The sequence below is a fragment of the Halyomorpha halys genome, unplaced genomic scaffold, assembly GCF_000696795.3.
Source record: "Halyomorpha halys isolate HHAL.00 unplaced genomic scaffold, Hhal_1.1 Scaffold678.1, whole genome shotgun sequence".
Lineage (NCBI taxonomy): Eukaryota > Metazoa > Arthropoda > Insecta > Hemiptera > Pentatomidae > Halyomorpha > Halyomorpha halys.
Genome location: NW_027112940.1, coordinates 413790 through 429314, shown reverse-complemented (window position 1 = coordinate 429314; position 15525 = coordinate 413790). Strand labels below are relative to the sequence as shown.

The 15525-nt window shown below is 31.9% G+C and overlaps 1 long non-coding RNA gene across 1 annotated transcript; it reads left to right on the top strand.

Annotated features, from left to right (window-relative positions):
• Nucleotides 1-1866: 1866 nt before the first annotated feature.
• On the top strand, nt 1867-13744 carry LOC106685303 (uncharacterized). The gene is made up of 3 exons (XR_001343827.3): nt 1867-1949; nt 13208-13371; nt 13630-13744. It is a non-coding gene; the product is annotated as an uncharacterized lncRNA (long non-coding RNA).
• The last annotated feature ends 1781 nt before the right edge of the window (nt 13745-15525 follow it).

Sequence of the window (15525 nt, the reverse complement as noted above, 5' to 3'; positions counted from 1 at the left end):
CATTGTTCATAACTTCTTTACATTCCATCCAAATTCTAAGTTACTACAACCGTTAGAAAGTATAATGTCTACTCTATGAACCTCTATTAACGCCCCTTATACTTAATGCCCTTACAAGAGTGAAATATCGGTTTTAAATAAAGAAACACTTTTGTAAACGTTTTATTTTATACCTAATTTGTTTGATTAGGTCCAGTTTATGCAATTTGGTGTAGTCTATAGGGCCCTAAATCACTTTTAAGTTTCGTGTAGATTTGCTGAGCCATGTTGAAGTTATTGTTATTTTTTAAAAATAAATCACCAATTCAAGAGGTGAGGTAGCTATATCAGTAGGCCTTAATGATACATGTTAAATAGTTAAGTCGCCTGATAGGAGACGGATTAATAGGAATAATGGAGAGTACACAAATAGACCCTAAATTCATCTTTACCATTCAGTATATAGTTCAGATGCCGAATGTTCTCACAATGGCAGAGTTAATTAGCTGAAGCCAGATTGTGTAATGGGGATCAGCTGAGCGCATAGTAATCGAAGAGGCACTTCACACGAAGGCAGATCAGGCGGCAAATGACTGGGCGCTGGCTTCCGGTCAGGAAGTCCCGCCCTTCCGGCGTTTAACCGCCTTGTTTTCCCTTCATCTGCCAAATCTATGCCATTTCTAATCTTACGCTTAGCTCGAAAATTTGAAAAATGTTAAATTCCTAAAAATGATTTAATAATATTAAATACTTGATTTACATCATAGTTGAAGATGAGTCAGTTAGTTATGCTGGTAGGGTGCTTGTAGCTCCTGTATAGCTGAATCTTATATTGTGGGTTTGTGGAGGACATAGTTTATTTTACTCCTCGTGTATATTAACACATAGGTGGTGAGAGATAATTCGAAGATTTATTTACGTTTTGTGCTTAATTTTCTATTGATCTTATGTAGTTCTGCACGCTTGGTTTCCAACTCATAGAGGCTTGCGGCAAGCCAGAGATTGGCCAAGTCCCACTTCTTACTTCGACAAAGGTAGTCCCCCTGGAAAATGTTTAGAAATTAGGTTAAGTGCATTCTGAGACACTTTAATAATGCATTTACCAATTAAAACTTTTCAGCTAACACTGAATAATCATTTAAGAAAACAATAAAGCTGTTTTAATTATATTTTCTCATAAAATATGTGCTGCTGAACCCTGCTCGCCTCTTCCTCTGCCAAGGTTCCCGTGGACCACCAGTTGTGAACCACTGTTCTGTACGATGTCAATCTTTTGGTCAATTGTTTATTAAGAGAATCAAATAAATATTTACATAGCAAGCCATTTGGATGTTAATTATTAAAAAAAATATAGGAATTTTTTTAATAGAATACTTATTTAGAATGAAATAACCAAGACCAAAATTAAGACATTTATATCTGAAATATCTGCTATAAAAATTAGTGGCGCCTTGCAATGTTACTTCTCAAAACTTGAAACATCTCGAATATCTTGACCTGGACAGGTCAAGAAGGCATGAGTTAAATCTCTTTGTCCTTTAATGAGGAAATCTGGTTATTACATCTCTTGGTGTAAAAATGTTTTTATAGATATGAAAGTGTTTTTTCTTATTGCAGCTAGAAGCTGACACATATCTTGCTCTATCCATACCTTCTTTTGTTTATATTTTATTTCCAATTATCCTAACTCTCATATTTTCTCTTGACTCATTTTCTTGATTGAAAAACCTTCGAGTAATACATCGTAAGAATTGCCATATAATAAAAACACACAAAAACTACGATGGTTACCATGTATACAGTAATAAAAATGAGATCGTCATACACATATTTCGCATTTAGAGCGCACACACACCAAGGACGTTTAGCCGCGTCCAATCAGTCTTGCTTGACTTGCTGGATCAGTGGTTGCCAATCGGTGGTCCGCAGACCAATGGATGGCCGCAAAAGAGTCCAGCAGCATGTATTTTGTGAGAAATTATTATTAAAATTGTTTTATTCTTTACCTTTCCAGATTTTTTTTTTTTTAGTATTGGTTGAAAATGCCAAAATGCCTCTGAATGCACTGAGGGCACCTTTCCTTTGCTCCAAGTGGTCCACGATGATTCAATTCCTGGCTTACTGGTCCACATACTTCTATGAGTTTGGAACAACTGTGCTAGAAGTGACTAGACCGGCTTGACGCCCTTATGATGATGTGCTTAGTGCGCACTCTTAGAATTTTCAATAATATCAAGAAAGACCTATAAGTCCAGATTACAGAAACCGTAGTATCATTTTATCATTTTAAATATTTATTCGAAATATTTACACAATCTTCTTGAATTAATACGGAACAGATTTACAAAAGATTTACCAAATAAAAATAAAGGGGTTATGTAATTTAATACTTCAGTTGATGACATCATAATTTATTGAAAATACAGTGAGGAGTCCATTAGATTTGTTTTTATGATCCCCTTCCTGGTCATTTCTGAGGGGGTTATCTACAGGTCATCACCCTATTCTAACCGTGGTTCCAATGACCATGTTGTTTTCATTTTGTGGGACCGCCGCAAAAATAAAAGTGGACCAACGCCGCTGCGGTAACGAGATAGTCAAAGTTGGTGCTTAAACTCACTTGGCTATGAACGGCCTTCAGTTCCCTGAGAGTTGTCATTGAGGGTTGCCCACTTATTTGTCCACATATAAACATATATAGGTAAAAGAAATATATATAATTCGACATTTCAAGAAATATTCCCGCCATTTTATTGCTACTTCATAAAATGAATTCATTACTTTTTTAATTTTTAGTAGCTATAAATAAATTATTAAAAATTCAGCATAAATTTAATTATTGTACATAAATACAAAAATATAAAATGTGATGAAGAGGTTTGCTATGAGAGCATCAGCCTTCTGGGATTGCTTGCAAAAATATTAACCACCTCTTTTGCGATGGTTACCTTCTTTAATTTATTTTCAACAAACATTCTGAGATTATTAAAGTGGTAAACTGTAAGTTATAATCGGAAGAGTGGGATCTTTTTTATTTGTACCCACATTATTTTTAGAGATAAGTATATTATTGAATAATTGCACTCATTGAATCTTAACTTTTTTACCGAAGAATCGATGTATATCCATCTTATCCCTTTAAAGGTTTGTTTTTATTCGTGGAGACGTCAACTCAACAATGTTACCTTTCTAATTGTAACATGTTTCCAGAAGAAATCATCTATTAAATAAGTTCATTATTTTCTTTATTTTTGTCTTGGATCCCAAATATCTAGCCACGGCTCCCCTCTGCTTATGCCTATGAATCTGGGAGCAGGTCCACAAAGAAAAAAAAAATGAACATAGGTATTTTCGTAGGTAAAAAATTCTATGAATAGGTATTGGTGGTTTATAAAGTAGTTTCATTTCTTCTAATGATCAGATTGGTTATGCATGAATTTTACATTTCATCAAAAGAATGAGATTTAAGGTAGTAAAGAAATGTTTGAAGGAAGAGTCATTGCGGATAGAAATATGTAAGGAATTCCAAAAGGAGGAGGAACGGACAAGAAAGGATCTGTCAAATAAGAAAACAAACAATGAGAAAAGTTACTGGCGGGTTTTTTAAGTCACGGTGCAATTCACACAGTGTTTGGTAACAATGACAGGACGATCTTGTATGAATAATTTCAACCAAATATTTCCTCACATCTCTCTTGATGAGGGTAGCTATTAGACTCCCGAAAAGATGATGGTAGCAAGAGAGTGTTAGGAGGCTGCAATGAGCCGAGTCCATTTACTGTGATTAGCTCACGGGTGGTCCGATTCCTCACGGTCCGGGCTCAGGGTAATGGATAGCTTATTCTGATCGCTCAGGAGTCAAGAGCTGTGGATTGGAATATGCTTACTGGCTCCTGTTCACACGTTTAGCTCACAGTCATTTATTTTATTGAATGATTGATTATATTGGCTAACCAAAACGGTGAATGTATCTATTTATAAGTCTAATATTTTGTAACAGCCACTGAAAGTAGGATGCATGGACGTACCCATAGGGGGCAGCTCCCCCCTCCCTAGAAGGGACAAAAATTTATTCCTTTAATAAAGAATTTTTTTTTTCAAGCTAATAGTCATTTTAATAGCTAATGAATCCTTACACAAGACTGAAAAGACAGGAAACTGCACGTCGATTTCGACTATTACAGCACTTACTAGACAAACGGTCCAAACTCCCAATTCATTACAAAACCCTGATTTACATGACAATTATAAGACCTATCTGGACATACGGTATTCAGCTTTGGGGCTCCACTAAACCTTCAAATTCCTCTGGTATCCAATCCTTACAACCCAAAATCCTTCGTAAAATCCTAAATGCTCCCTACTTTGTCACAAATAAAATCATCCACAAAGACCTTAATGTTCCATTTGTAGTCGATCTTGCCCGAACCATATATCAATCCTTCCATTACAAACTCCCTAACCACTCAAACCCATTTGAACTTTGAAAACTTTTAGTTTCTAATCTTGCTTCCTCTTTTATTTCGGACAATCCTCCGAGGAGTCTGAAAAGAAGATGGCCTCGAGACCTTATATTGTAAAAATGTTTTTAGAGTGCTACCAATGGGTAGTTTCTTTACATGCTTGTACCATACTGTTATGATTTCCTTAAATTTATTTCCTGTATTTTATGTACAGTTGTAAATATTAATAAATAAATTAAAAAAAAAAAGCTAATGAAGCACTACCAAATTATACATAATTTTCTTAATATTTTGGATTCATTCGCCTTTTCCATGCTGAAATGTAACAACCTGATTATGGCTCCCCCCCCCCCCTGATTGACTATGGCTACCCCTTCCTTAGTTTTGATCCTGAGTACGCCCTTGGTATGATGTGCACTAATTAATATTTGGTGGAGAAAATAAGCAGATTCCAGTGACAACATGGATCAATGTTTCCTTGTGTTTTTGGTAACTGTTAAATACCTCTTGTATTTCACATCTACAGTTGTATATACCTATTTTTAATATTTCACATTTATAATATATATCCATCCTTGTACAGCGTTTCACATCAATATAGTATCCACTTTCAGTATTTACGTTTTTCACATCTTAATTCTAACTCGTTCAAGTTTTCTCGGCCACAATATTTTTTTTTCTAGGACCTATTTTGAGATATCATACAGCCTCTTCAAACTCAATAAAAATAAAAATTAAATAAATTTAATTAATTTTCGCAATCTTTTAACACAGGTCTGAATTCACTGAAAACGTTTTTCCCCAGAGTTATGAATATGAAAATGAAGATGTAAAAATATTGCTCTAAAATACATGGCAATAAGAATCACTGTGCCCAAGGCCAGTAGAAGAGCAATATAAAATCGCACTATAATGAGCCCATCATGTTTATCATAAAGAAATCTTCTCCGAGATTGTATTAATCGTCTTCTAACCAATATGAATGTATAGTTGTAATCCTTGAAAACCATTTTATCCACCCATATATTAAATTTTTCTGTAATAATTACTCAGCAGAAAATTATGTTCATTTTTGTTGACTCTTCATATGTTAATTTATACCTTGTCTTACCGACATGTTTGGTAATTCTAAACTATACATTAAAAGAGAAAAGATAATAAAAATAAAATAAAATAAAATAAATTGGCATGCATATTTCACATGGGAAATGTGATAATAATAATCTTTATTTATTCTGGGATTGATCCCTTTACAATAATTTACAGGTGTCAAAATTAGGCTTTAGAGCCTTAGAGTAAATTACAAAATGGAATTACAAGATGTCATAAAATAAAATAATACAATGAATTTAAAAAGATACAAATAAACAAAAATAATTAACATAATAAATAAAATAATGATAAAACAAATAAAATAAAACCACTTGTCATATCATAAAACATAAGATGACTTCTGATAGTAACTAAAAAGAAAAAAAAATCAAATACAATTAAACTGAAAAATAACAAATGAAAAGATATAATATTTGCTAGTGTACAAATTTACAATTATAATCGGAAATCTAAGACATAAAATACAGAAAATATATAAAGCTTTTTTTAAACTTTCAATTGTATTCTTCCGGAATTGGGTGAACAAAAGGTTGTCGAAGATACGGAATTTGAAGATTGGAAGGGTATTAGAACTACGAATAAAGGAGGGAATAGAATTCTATAGGGAAGAGGAACGGATGAGGAAAGATCTACCAAAGGCTGCGGTTAGATGGGCAGTTACATGTAAGTCTGTAGGCCGTGTATTGCGGGAATGCACTGAGGACTTAAATTGAAGGATATCTGATATGTACGATGGACGGCGGGATAGGCTTGATAGACAAAGGAAGCAAGGAAATATTTACGACGGAAGGAGGAGTAAAGCCACTTCAACTCTTCATTAAATCGGGTGACAGAGGCGTCCCTGGGACCCCAAAGATGAATCGTACAAAGCAATTATTTAACCGTTTTAATTTTGCTTCGAGATCCCCAGAAACACCCCCGTAAACCACAGAGCAATAGTCAAAGTGGGGGAATATGTAGTACAAGTATTAAATGAAATTTCTTAAAAGCATTAAATAAAAAATAAAAATCTTGGAATTTCGTCTAAAATATATAAAACGCTCAAATTTCTGTCGTGTTTTTTGCAGAATCCGGAGCTAGGGAATAAAATATGCCATCATACCAAAATCCGGTCTCTAATTATGGGTTTCATTTTTGGATTGGTTTGGTTGACTTTTGAAAATTTTGGTACTAATAATAGCTAGTAGTTAAATAGCAAATTTAAATAGATTTTCATGACTATTGTTTCATTAAAATAATTTTAATCCATTCCTGACTTATTTCCAATTGGTTCTAAGGACGTATTGTTATTTAAGGATCGTGTAGACTTCTGGAATATGTATATCCGTTTGATTTTTGTCTTCAGCTATAAATCCCTTCTTCAAAAATCAACCTAGACTCCCATTAAGTGTGCTACACTTGCTCCCCATTCTCATCAGAGTTTAATTACACTCCTGGAGCCCTATAGTGGAGAGCCGTAGACTAAGGATCGCATGGAGTGTTTTGATAACAAGCCGTAGCAACCGAGGCCGTAAAACCAAACGACTAACCGGAGAATGGCCCGGGATCGACCGAAATAAAAGACTTACCGACAAAGGGTGGACTCGTAAACCATGGGTGGTGGTGGACCGACACACCCACTACTGCAGGTGTTCCTCTTTAGCCCTCTCTTAACCATTTTATATATATTTATAAATGTTAAATTTTATATATGAATAATTCAATGATATAGTTATTAATATTATGAAGAATCTGCACTAATTTAATGATAAATAATGTAATGAGGTGCTACCGAGTGATCTGCTACCGTCTAATTCCATGATTATTTATCAATTATTTTTTATTATTCAATTATCAATTATAAATTTTTTTACTATTTATTATTCAATTTAATATTTTGTGATAGATTTATTTATTGATAGATATTACATATCTGCCACACAGTTGTGGGCAATAGGTAATAGTGATGAATAATCTCATACATACTAAAATAAATTTTAAAAAATAAATAAAATAAAAAAAGAGGAAAAAAAAAATAATAACAAAAACTCTCTTAAAATATATACAAACAAAAGAATAGACAAGATGAACATAATCAAACTATTTGTATGAAAAATAAATAAATAAAATAACATAATGATAAAATAATATATACAATATTTACACAATCGAACAATATTTTGTAAAATTCTAAATTTGTTTGTTTACTATTTCTTTTCAATTTTATGTTTCTCTAAATGATGGTTTTTATCTATTTTATTCTATAGGCCTGATGAAGACCTGAAACTCAGGTCGAAACGTCGGCATAAATGAATATTTTTTTGTTTAATAATTTTTTTTTGCTGACCGCACCCTCTGACCATCTTCTCTTATCAATGAATAATATAGAATATCAGCGCAAATCCTGAATCATAGAAAGAAATTGTCATTTTATTTATTTCTTGGGTGGGGAGGTATTCATGTTTCTGTCCAAAGACAAGCCTAGTCATTCTAGGTTAATAACTTACTTTTCAACATTTTTTTAATTAAACAGGTTTGCTACTAGGCGTGTAGATGCATTTAAATTCGTTGCAGCTGCATTCAGTTAAACATTAAAATTGATCATAACAGCGCAACGTTATAATTAAAACATATATAAGTGATCTATACCAGTAATACTAATAATAAATATGAATCCTAAAATTATTGGAAGAAGATAGTTGATCGTATGAAGTAGATTGTAGGAAGAAAGTCCGGTTGGCGGTCAATAAAGGTATCAAAATAGTAAAAGAAAACTATTTATTATTATATAAATATGGTAAAGAGGTAAGTGTAAAAGGTAATTTATGGTTAACCAACGTTTCGACCCACTTTGTAGGGCTTCGTCAGGGCTAAATGAAAAAATAAGATACAAACGTTTTGGAATTGACAAAACATTTCAAAACAATAATTATGTTTATAAAGTATGTATAAAAGAATTAACCAGGTGTTATAAAAGTTACCTCTTACATCTCCATCTTTGCCATATTTATAACTAATTTTAATGAGTAGTCTCATACTATTTATTAGTCTAGATCTGTATTTAGAACTTTTATCACACCTGGCTAATTATTTTTTTATATACTTTTTAACCATAAAAATTGTTTTTATTTGAACGTTTTGTTAATTTTAAAATATTTGTATCTTGTTTTTTCATTTAGCCCCGACGAAGCTCAACAAATGTTGGATAACAATAAATAGTTTTCTTTTACTATTTTGATACCTTTATTGACCGCCACCCGGACTATCTTCCTACTATAAATAATAATAATAATTAAAGGAGATAAAAATAAATACATTGGATATAATTATAAAGTCAGTAAATAATTGTTTGACCGTAATCCCGTAATCCCACCAAACATTTTTATTCCGTGCTAACGGATTTAGTTTCTTCGTAGTTACTAGCCCCAATATAAACACATTTTATACAAATAATTCGTATGGTTTTATATATTTTTTGGGGATACTAAATCCAAATATCTGGTTTGTCGGTTTCACAACGGAAATAGAAAAAAAAAATCTAAATAAATAAAATAATGAAATTTTAGAGCTTTTTTCACTTTATCAATTACAAATTAAAAAATTAAGCATTTCTTTAAGTTTTACGTTCTATATGAAACTGAGGAAGACAATATTTTACAACAAAATGAGAGCGCGCTATAAAAATAGTCTAGGCGTCAAGTTCACGAGTGTTTTCAAAAATTAAATCATAGATTTTTATTAAGAATTCTATATATTGTTTTGGAGTGGTAAATCCAAACTACCATCCGTCCGGAGTCACCTTCACAAAAGAAAAGAACTTTTTTTAGTTTTTTCACTTCATGACAAAGAATAGAACTAGGCATTTTTCGAAGATTAATTTTCAATATGGAACCTAAAAATAATAAATTTTCTACAAAATATATATATTAAATTTCATTTGTGACTAACTGAAATGCCGTTAGAACGCTTTTAAGAAAGCCTTTTCCGGTTCTTTGTGAAAAACACAAAGACTCTCTTTTAACTGTCAGGTTTGACCTAGGCGAATCTCAGATTTGTTAAATAGTTGGGTTATAATCGTACTTGTACTTCGTGAAATCGACGTCTGGACTGATTCCATAACGCGATCTAGTGGCGTTGCAGGTTAGACTATGATTAGAGGTAATTATAAACATATTGTAGGAAACTTGTTCATAAATATATACCTTAAAAAAAATCTTAGTTTTCTAATTATAAACTATAGTTATAAAACATTTTTTTCTTCTTAATTTTTTGATGTGGCTGAGAAATCCGATTCTATCCGGAAAAAACATCCAGAACCGATGAGAAAAACACTTGGATGACTTTTCTTTTGGAAAATCCTTTATTGACTGGACTACAGCGACACACAGAGACTTCCGTTTTATCGATGTGCTTATACGGACTGCAGTTCCATTGAACAGCTCGTTGACAGTTTTCTTTTCTTATCCTTGGCACACAGCCTCTTGCTTTCTTCTATCTACTACGTTTGCGAGTAATGATCATTCGCCATGTTCATTCGAACCAATGCTTGTGACAATCCATCAACGCAGCAATGAAACGAGCCAGTCGTAGAAGAGGTTCATAAATATTTTGCCTTGCTCTGCCGTAAAGTGAAAACTGGGGTTGGTTAGGATCGGCTATCTCCTTGCATAAATCTCTGTCTACTTTTAGCAATGTATTATTACAGGCGATATCATTATTTGTAAGTATAACCATAAGGTTTAAAATGGTTTGTCGTTTAATATTTCTTGCTTAAACGCCCTGAATAAACCCCACAAACTTCTACCAGCTAGCATATTGAGCAGATCCTGAGTCCTTATATTTGGTTTCTCTCCTTACTCGTTCGTCATTTCGATCAACCTCTGTTTCTTTTGATTGATGTCGATCGTGTCATTGATTCTAGAACTCGGGAGATGGTAACTTGATGTTAGCCGGAGACTTTCGTGATCGATAGGGTTCGTATGACATTCAATTACTCAAACATTAATGTGATATTATTACGACCGTATGGTCCTAAATCTCATAGAAAATCTAATTTTGAAATGATATATATCGGTAATTTTCCCAGTGTTCGTTATGAGAAGAATTTGATTATCCTCAGCCAAGCGTGGATATTCAACTTATGATATGGATTCTTATGGGAAATTGAATTCTCAAAAGATCTTGTCCATTACGTTAGTTCGATATTCAACACCGTTTGCTCCCATACTCCGAAATACGGTAAACAATTGTTTCTGTTTTTGTGGCAAAAAAAGAAAAACCACCAATGTAAAATCGTTTTAAGATTTAATTTTCTATGAGAACCCTTCATTCATAATACCTTTTTCAATTGGAAATTGAAGAGTTTAGAGTTGAGCACTGGAGAAGAAATTGTCGAGATTGCTTTGTTGGTGCAACTTGTGATAATGAGTTTAATGTTTCAGAAAAGTATTGATTGTAGTGAAAGCTACATGTATTTTAAGCTTTAAAATCATATTTTTTTCTAGGTTTTAATGGTAGACGGTTAAAAAACAATTTTTTCATTTATAAATCGTAGCATATATTTTGGATGAAATTTAAGCAGCGATATGTCCCCTGCGGCTTAGCATTTTTTAAGATTTATTTTATTGATTTCCCTTTACCCGATATTGTTTATTTGTACCATTGATTGTGGAAGATGTCCACTTCGATATTCTGCAAACAATGCAGTTTCTGTGTTGATTCTAAAGACATCTCACAGTGCTGACACGTTGTGCAGAGAAATGACGACCAAACTCCACTTTGCTTATCAATTAACTGACACAGAGAAATAGGATAATTACAACGCCAGTTAAGTTTAGCATTCATCAGGAGATGCTCATCAAAAGTCAGGACTGCGCAAGATTTTTTTTTCTTTTAAACGCCGTTGTCCTCTTAAACGATCGATATTTGCATACATTAGGAACTGTTATTGTTAAATGGACTATAATTTTCGCTAATAGATTATTGAAATTAGGTACGTCAAAAAACGTACTAAGTACCTTGGCCTAAGGAAAAGGAGAAATTCCTAAATGGTGGTAGGGATAGTTGGATCGGAAATGAAGTTGAAAATTCAGTCAGTAGGTATTAGATTTTTTTCTCTTTATAGCTATTTCAAGTTTTTTTTTAGCTTAAAAAAGATATTTTCTAAATCTCTTAGCTGTGTTAATTGGTTTAATTGATGAAAGGAAGAAAAGATAAAAGGTTCTATTAGCAACTTGAGGCCGGTTCCTATGATTTATCCTGAGTAATTATAAATTCGGTTTATTATTACCCTTAATGAGTCATCGTAAATCTTGTCGTGTCATTGATGAATTGAAATTGAATACCACTGATTGACATAGCAACATTTTGTACTAGATATTCCGAAGTCATGACCTCACAGATTAATTCTCTAATCAACTGAGAGTATCAATGTATTTAGTGCTAAACTTATTGTTAATCCCTATTACAAAATTATTTCAATCAATTAGCAAACCGAATTATAAGTTATCTAGAACCTAATGTAAGTTTTAATAGCAAATATAATATTTATAAAAGGTAAAAAAAATCCAAAATTTTTGAAAATCTTTTTCAAAAATAATAATTTCCCACCAAAAGTACTTTACAAGTTACATGAAATATCTTAATCTGGCTCATAAAATATGAATATTATTTAAATTAAAACGTGTGGCTTGTAAAGAAATAAATTCTCTAAAGATAAGAAATCAAGAGATAATATATTGTGAAAAAGGTTTATTCATTTCCATTTAGTATTTTAGACAATTTTATGTTCGTTATTTTATTTATTGTTTTAATTAGAACAAATTAACATAAAAGTGTGTACAATAATGACCAGATGTGCTGATGTTAGTATCTTTCTTCCATGATATTATTTACATTAAAATAAATAAAAACCACACACATAAACACACATCGATAAATAGTTTATTTATTAGATAAGATAAATAGTTTATTTATTATATATTTAGTATCATACACTATACTACTAACATTCCAAGAAGAACCCAGGTTCGAATCCGGCTGTGACAGATGACATATTTTCTGTTGCACTGTAGCAGTGAGTCAACCCTGTGGGTTCTGGAGGCCTCTTAGGATCCACCCAGCCTCATAAACTTTATTATAAACATTATTTAAATTATTTATAAACATTAAAAATTAAATTAATTACAAAATTGAAAAAAAAAAAAATTTAAATCATAAAAAGATTAATTATTGAATTAGCAGAAATTTTTAGAAATCAAATTAAGTTTTGATACAAGATTGTATTTTTTAAAGTAACCTCTTTAAGAAACTGTTTTTAGGCAATGGATATACAATGTGATTTTTTCAAGATCATGTTCAACCGTCAGATTTTTCCTTTATTCATGGTATCATCTGACGGTTGAACATGATCTTGAAATAATCACATTGTATATCCATTGTCTAAAAACAGTTTTTTAAAGAGGTTACTTTAAAAAATACAATCTTGTATCAAAACTTAATTTGATTTCTAAAAATTTCTGCTAATTCAATAATTAATCTTTTTATGATTTAAATTTATTTATTTTTCAATTTTGTAATTAATTTAATTTTTAATGTTTATAAATAAAAATATATTTATGTACAATTAATGACATATAGATAGTACTTAATAAGTTTACTAATTACCATTCCAGATATTCACGAAGTAGAAGTGATAGAAAGCCTAGAGTTACTACGTGAAACGTATGTTTGTCTACAAGGACTGTCAACAAACAGATAGGAGTCAAGGCAGGACGACCCTGGATTTAGGCCCGTGACGAAGGAGAGAGGATAAAAAAGAGAACACAGACACATGAAGGTACACAGTGTGGAAGTGAGCTGAGTGCGTGTGTGTGTGTGTGTGTGTGTGTGAACGAGTTCCCAAGCTCCCACCTGTGCATGTGTGGGCGTCGTTTTTATAGGCGCATTCCTCCAATCCGTCTAACACCTGAGAATGCGAGAGGTAATCCTCATCCCTTCTCCGAGCTCCGCTCTCGACTTTATTTTAAAAAACTATTTAGATGCTCTTTCTGGTGTCCTTTGCATATGTTTATGGTTATTTATTTGTTTGTTCCAGTCTAATCTTTATTAAAATCTGCGGGTGATGAGTGCATCACCATTTGGAAATATCAAGACTGGCCATCACCAAGGTTGGTGTGTCTTTCAGATGCTGAAAATAAAAACGAATTAAAAAAAATACAGTAAAATGTTAGATGTATAAATAAATAAATAAATGTATATTGTTAACTTTTTTCTTGACAGTTAATCAAATATACTTTTGAAGATGTGGTTCAGCAATAATACCCAAGTATATTTTTGTATTTTACTAGTAATATAGTAGTTTATTCGTAATATTTTACTTGTAATTAACTCACAAGAATTTTGGGACAACACTGGAATAATAAAAAATAGAGTATTGTTCCGAAACTTGTATGAGTTAGTAGTAGTAAACAGTTATTGGATATTAAATGTAGAATATATCAGTTACCAAATAGTTGACATGAATATGAGAACAATAAAATCTCCGAACGTCAAAAGATTTTAAAAAATAATACGTATTTATTATACCAATAAATAAGGGGAAGGTGATGAGGGGAACTGTCAAGATTGATACAAAGAATAGAAAGAAGAAAAAAAACATTTATTCTTATAATATTTAACATCTTAAAACAACTAACGTCTACGGTACTTCAGAAGCATCTAGTCTGGTATTCGCCGTTCAAGTTCTAGTAAATATCGAATTTCGGTGGAAATAAAAATATTATTTATTTAAATAAACCTGTTTCAATGACCTGGCTATTGAGTTCCTATTATCATCAGGAGGTGGCATTACCATTCTCTCCTTCAAATCAATAAGTGGGAAGTTGGCCATATCGTTAGTGCTTAAGTTTACGTTCTAAACTGAAACAGAAAGTAGCCACCCCGCTCCTCCTCCACTGTCAGGCCCCTGGGTCTATCAAAAACCTCGCTTTTTTGGCTTCACTTCTTCTGCCTGCTTACCCCCTCCATTATAGTCCTTTCTCAAAGACTTCATTTATCCTACGATTGTTATTGAGTGATTTTAATCGTATATAAGGTTGAGACCATAGAATCCTTTTTATGAATATCATACTATTTTTTTCAACTATTGTAAACCACAAGTCCGATCGTTTTGAAAATTAAAAAACAAATAAAATATCACTTGTTTATTTATTTGAACAAAAACAGGAATAATGCCTCGGGACATTGAACTTTCTGATGATACCGGGAAGTTTAATTGTAAGTAAATTTTAGTTTCGTTTCGAGAAATGAAATAAAAAGGTATATGAAGGAAAAAAAAAAAAAACTATCGTATATTTTAGATTGATTATATTTGCACTATATTCTCAGTTATAATATAATATGCTACTATGCATGCAGCAACCCAACGAAGCTGGTCAGCATACCTTTTTTCAATAACGTGTAAGAGTTAGTACTTATTATGTTTAAAACAGTAGGTAATAATATTATGATAAAAATACTTGAATGAGTTACAAAATAAATAAGTATAGAAATAATTAAAACAAATAGGAAACAAAAAATATGTAAATGCATGTCTAAATAGATAAGAGACGTACTATGAGATAATATATCGAATTTGAAAGAAGCATTCAAAAACTAGAGATTTACAAAATAAGTAAAACACAAATGAATTAGTTAGAAATATGTTCAAAAAATCTCGTTGACAACAAATAATTTTATACGATTAGTTTTTTTGGACTCAGTGGACCTCATAACATGGATTTCCATCGAAAATTCGAATTAAAAATTTTTCACGATCGCAGTACTTTCCCTTATTATACAGTCCATATATAGCAAGTGGAAGTAACATGGATTTAACGAAGTTATAAAATTACGATTTATTAATTTTCGTCCTAAAACGTATATACGTGAACCGTCGTATATATATCGAAATATATAGATAACAATATTAATAAACACATGTATATGAATA